This window comes from Herpailurus yagouaroundi, unplaced genomic scaffold (genome assembly GCF_014898765.1).
Source record: "Herpailurus yagouaroundi ecotype Mexico unplaced genomic scaffold, PumYag 194, whole genome shotgun sequence".
Taxonomy (NCBI): domain Eukaryota; kingdom Metazoa; phylum Chordata; class Mammalia; order Carnivora; family Felidae; genus Herpailurus; species Herpailurus yagouaroundi.
In genome coordinates this window covers 5,558,140-5,563,006 of record NW_024412425.1, presented here as the reverse complement: position 1 = coordinate 5,563,006, position 4,867 = coordinate 5,558,140, and the positions used below count along the sequence as shown (strand labels likewise).

Here is a 4,867-nt window from a genome sequence, read left to right as displayed (position 1 = left end):
AGCTGAGGGAAGGGGTGGTCATGCCCGCTCTCCAAATCTGCGTCTGCCCCTCTTCCACACCCCTGAAGAATCTGTCCCCCTTTGCATCCTTAGGAACCACAAGGCACTAGGCAGAGATGACACTTGCTGGGGCAGCTGGGTGGCTCAGTTGGTTGAGCGTCCCACTTTGGCTCAGGTCATGATCTTGCAGTTCATGAGTTCGAACCCCATGTCGGGCTCGCTGCTGTCAGCCTGTCAGCGCAGAGCCTGCTTGGGATCCTCTGTTCCCCTCTCTCTACCCCTCCCCCAACTGGTGCTCTCCCAAACATAAATAAAATATGTTTTAAAAAATGACACTTGCTGGACAGCAGACATTCCCTCTGTCAACCTCATGGGAAGCAGGGCTGGAGGGCTGGCTGTGGTTCTGCTTGGGGATGGTCTCTCACATCTGCCCCCTCTCCTCAATCCTACCTTCACGGTCATTACTTACTGAGCTTGGTGTCCCCGGAGCTTAGTGACGGCCACTATAGGGACTGGCAGCACCTCTCTCAGGAGTGATGCATATAAAGTCAAGATAACCCATTTCCCATTTCCCCACGTGGAAATAGCAGTGCTGGGACACCAGAAGTGGGCTGGGCATGGACAGAGGTGACAAAGGTACAGCCTTTTCTGGGAATCCACCTGCTGCCATGGGGCAACCTCTAACAGTATACTTACTTCTACAAATCTACACCAGGGAAATGATCAGGGTGTAGACAGACTGATGTACAAAGATGTCGACCACAGTGTGGTTTATAATGTGAAAAACTGTGAAGAACTTAAATATCTAGCGTTTGGGATGGGTCAAGTGCATTACAGCACTGGATAGAATAGTAAGGGCAACTGCAATGCTTTGTATGAAGAGTTTCTGGAGATAGGAGAAAACGTTCATGAAATGACATTAAGCAACAGCTATCACAAAACCCACGTATAAAATGATATAAAACCTTATGAAGAAAACATTCACAGATAATTTAGGACTACGGGGGGTGTGGTTCTGCTTCCATTGACATCTGTTCTCAAAATTATCCACGGGGAGTCTTCCTCTTCCCCAAGCCCACAGCAGCCCCAGGAGCCCCATTCAGTTTCATCAGAAGGTGCTATTCTGTTTAATTGTTGCGGTAAAATACACATAACATAAAATGTATCATTTTAGCCATTTCTAAGTGTAGGGTGCAGTGGCATGAAGTAAGGACATTCACATTGTTGTGCAAACACTACCACTACCCATCTCGGAACACTTTCTATCATCCCAACAGAAACTCTTGTGCTCTAGTCTACTCTCTGTGGATTTGCCTGTTCTAGGGACTTCATATAAGTGGAATCATACATTTGTCCTTCTACGCCTGGCTGCCTTCATTTAGTCCAGCACATCTTCAAGCTTCATCCAAAATGGTGCACCCTCCCCACCCTTACCTCCACGCGGTCAGCGGTCACTCCCATTTGGCAGCTGAAGAAACTGAGGCTCACGAAGGTAGAGCGGAGACTTCTCTTCAGTTTGACTGACTCCATCGCTCGCGGCGGGCGGCAGGAAACCTGCCGTAAGAGGTCCAGAGTCAGGCAAGGGGCAGTGGTCTGGCCTCTTCACACTGAGTTATCTCATGCTGAACTTGCATGAATGCACAAACCCCCAAATCCAGAGAATAAATGGCACACTCCAAAAGCTTGCCTCGGGCCGCCAGTGTATTGCACAATATTCCCATCCTTCTGGGGAGCTGGTCTCTGGCACCCTGGCCTTGCCACCTTCCTCCCCCCCACCCCCCCACCCCCGCCCCTGCGCATGGGCACAAGGTGAGGGGACAGCCTTGCTCTCCAGGCCAGCTGCAGACCAGCTTATACTCTCCTTTCAAATCAGTCCTCTGGGAGGGGCACCTAGGTGGCGCAGTCGGTTAAGCGTCCGACTTCAGCCAGGTCACGATCTCGCGGTCCGTGAGTTCGAGCCCCGCGTCGGGCTCTGGGCTGGTGGCTCGGAGCCTGGAGCCTGTTTCCGATTCTGTGTCCCCCTCTCTCTCTGCCCCTCCCCCGTTCATGCTCTGTCTCTCTCTCTGTCCCAAAAATAAATAAACATTGAAAAAAAATTAAAAAAAAAAAATCAGTCCTCTGGGGCCACTTGGTGAGGGTCAGGACGGTCAGGACTAGTGGCCCCAGGAACTGGTCTTTCCCCACCAACCCTGGCTTTTTACTTCTGCCCGGGAAAGCGCCCCCACTCTGAAAACTCCACTATAGTCACCAGCGAATCCTTGAAAAGTCAACCTCTGTTAAAGGTATGTTTTCCATGACCCAATCACAACAGCTAATTAATTGATACACTCCTCTTAAACAGGTATAACACCTGCTAACAACACACATCTGATAGAATACAATACCTGTGAACTGCTGCTAGGCAATTATCAAGTTCCTGCTCTGTTTAATACAACATATTACATCATACTGTGGTACAATAATCTTACAAATGGCAATCTCGTCCTGCTGTGTATCATTTTAATCCTAAAGTGATTATAACCGAAGATCCGGACAGGCCTGTCCCTGCAAACCTGGTTTTGCTCAACTCTCTCCCACTATCCCCAGCTTGAACAACCACAGGGCCTCCTCACTGGCCTCCTTGCCTTCCTCTTGCCTTCCTTGGGTCTATTCTTTCCACGAGAGACAGAGTGACCTTTAAAAAATATAAATCAGATTTACATTCCCGGCTTCAAAAGCTCCAAGAGCTTCCCATGGCCTGCAGGCCGTGCCCCAGCGGTGTCCCAGTCTCATTCTCCCCACTGGCTCTACAGGACATGGCGTCTTCCCTCTCCCTTGAACACCTGCCCCAGGGCCTTTGCACTGGCACACCCTCCTCCAGTTCTCTGCCCAACTGGGTCTTTGTCACCACTCACAGTCAGTGCTGCTGTCACCTCCTTAGAGAGACTTTCCCTGACCAGTCCAGCTAAAGTAGCCCTGTCACTCTCTGTCACATTGTCCTGATGTATTTTTTCATGCATCTTATCCGTATCTAAAATTCTTTATTTTTCTTTTTTAAAATATTTTTTAATGTTTATTTTTGAGAGGGAGAGACTAAGTGTGAGCAGGAGAGGGGCAGAGAGAGAGGGAGACACAGAATCTGAAGCAGGCTCCAGGCTCCGAGCTATCTGCACAAAGCCCGACACGGGGCTCCAACTCACAAACTGTGAGATCATGACCTGAGCCCAAGTTGGACACTCAACCATCTGAGCCACCCAGGCACCCCAAAATTTATTTATTTTTAATTACATGTTTACTCTCCAAGGTCATACTCTCCGAGTCTGTGTTGGTAACAGCTATGCCCTCAGGGACTATCACACATGAGGCACTCGGTAATGTTTGTTGACTGACTGATGGAATAATCTTGTTTTTAAGAAGTCCCTTTTGAAAATATTTTTTTATTGAGTATAGTCGATACACATTACATTAGTTTCAGGTGTACAACATAGTGATTCCACATCTCTATTCATTATGCTGTGCTCACCACAAGTACAGCTACCTTCTGTCACCATACATCCCCATCACAATGTCATTGACTGTATTGCCTATGCTGTGACTTTTATCCCTGTGACTTATTCATTCCACAACTGGAAGCCTATGTCTCCCACCCCACTTTGACCCTTTTTTACCCCTCCCTACTCCCCTTCCCTCCCGTAGCCATCAGTTTGTTCTCCATATTTATAGGTCTGATTCTGCTTTTTGTTTCTTTATTAATTTGTTTCATTTTTTTACCTTCCACATGCGAGGAAAATCATATGGTACTTGTCTTTCTCTGTCTGACTCATTTCACTCAGCACAATACCCTCCAGGTCCAACCGTGTTGTCACAAATGGCACGCGCTCCTCCTTTTTCATGGCTGTGTAATATTCCAGCCACATCTTCCTTATCCATTTATCTAACTTCCTTTTACTCTAAGGCTCCCTCAGCCTCCGTCTTATGATTCTCCTCCTCGAAGGAGTTGCCTCCACTTTGCCACATCTGCCCCCTCCCCCAGTTAGATGCTGCCCTCTCCCCTCCACCCCACTGCAGCTGTCTCTACCGAGGCCACAAGGGTCACCTGCTCTGGTGGCTTCCGGAGCCTCAGCCATGCCCCCAGATCAACCTGCCTGGATATGCAAACCCCACCCAGTGCTGACTGGACTGAGCACCGTCCCCTGACCCTACTCCTCTTCCTAGGCTCCCCATCCCAGCAGGTGCCCAAGCCAGAAACTCAGGAGCCTGGGGCATGTGCTTTCCGTGTCTGGGCTGCCTCCCCTGGGCACATGTGATTCAGCACAGCAACCACGAACAGTCTCATGCACACAGCCTGGGTCCCATCTCAAATGCCTCAGCACCCACCAGACTTTTCAGCGCCCACGGGTGGCCATTAGCAGGACGTGGAGAGATAATGCCCCTGGGTCACTGTGATGGTTAGGTCTATGTGTCATCCTGACTGGGCCACAGGGTGCCCAGATGTTTGGTCATACTACTTCCGAAGGTATCTGTGAGTGTGCTTTCAGATGAGATTAACATGTGCGGTTGGTAGACGGGATAAAGAAGACTGCCCTCCCTCATTCAGGTGGGCCTCATCCAACCCGTTGAAGGTCTGAATACAACAAAAAGACTGATCCTCTCATGAGTAAGAAGGAATTCTCCCTGCCTGACTATTTGACCTGGGACATCACTTTTTTCCTGCCTTCAGAATTGAGCTGAAACATTTGTTTTTTTCTGGGTCTCTAGCTTGCTGGTCACAGATTTTGGAATGTCACAGAGACAATCTCCATATTCATGTGAGCCAATTCATTATAATAAATCTCTTTATATATATATCTCTCTCTTTATAATAAATATTTTTATAATAAAAATTATT

The 4,867-nt window shown here is 48.5% G+C and overlaps 1 long non-coding RNA gene across 1 annotated transcript in view; it reads right to left on the bottom strand.

Annotated features, from left to right (window-relative positions):
- Window positions 1-1,440: 1,440 nt before the first annotated feature.
- Window positions 1,441-4,867, bottom strand: part of LOC121011615 (uncharacterized) — a 110,248-nt gene continuing 106,821 nt past the window's right edge. Inside the window, exon 5 of the long non-coding RNA XR_005781674.1 lies at window positions 1,441-1,554. This is a non-coding gene — a long non-coding RNA (uncharacterized LOC121011615). The remainder of the gene's footprint in view (window positions 1,555-4,867) is intronic.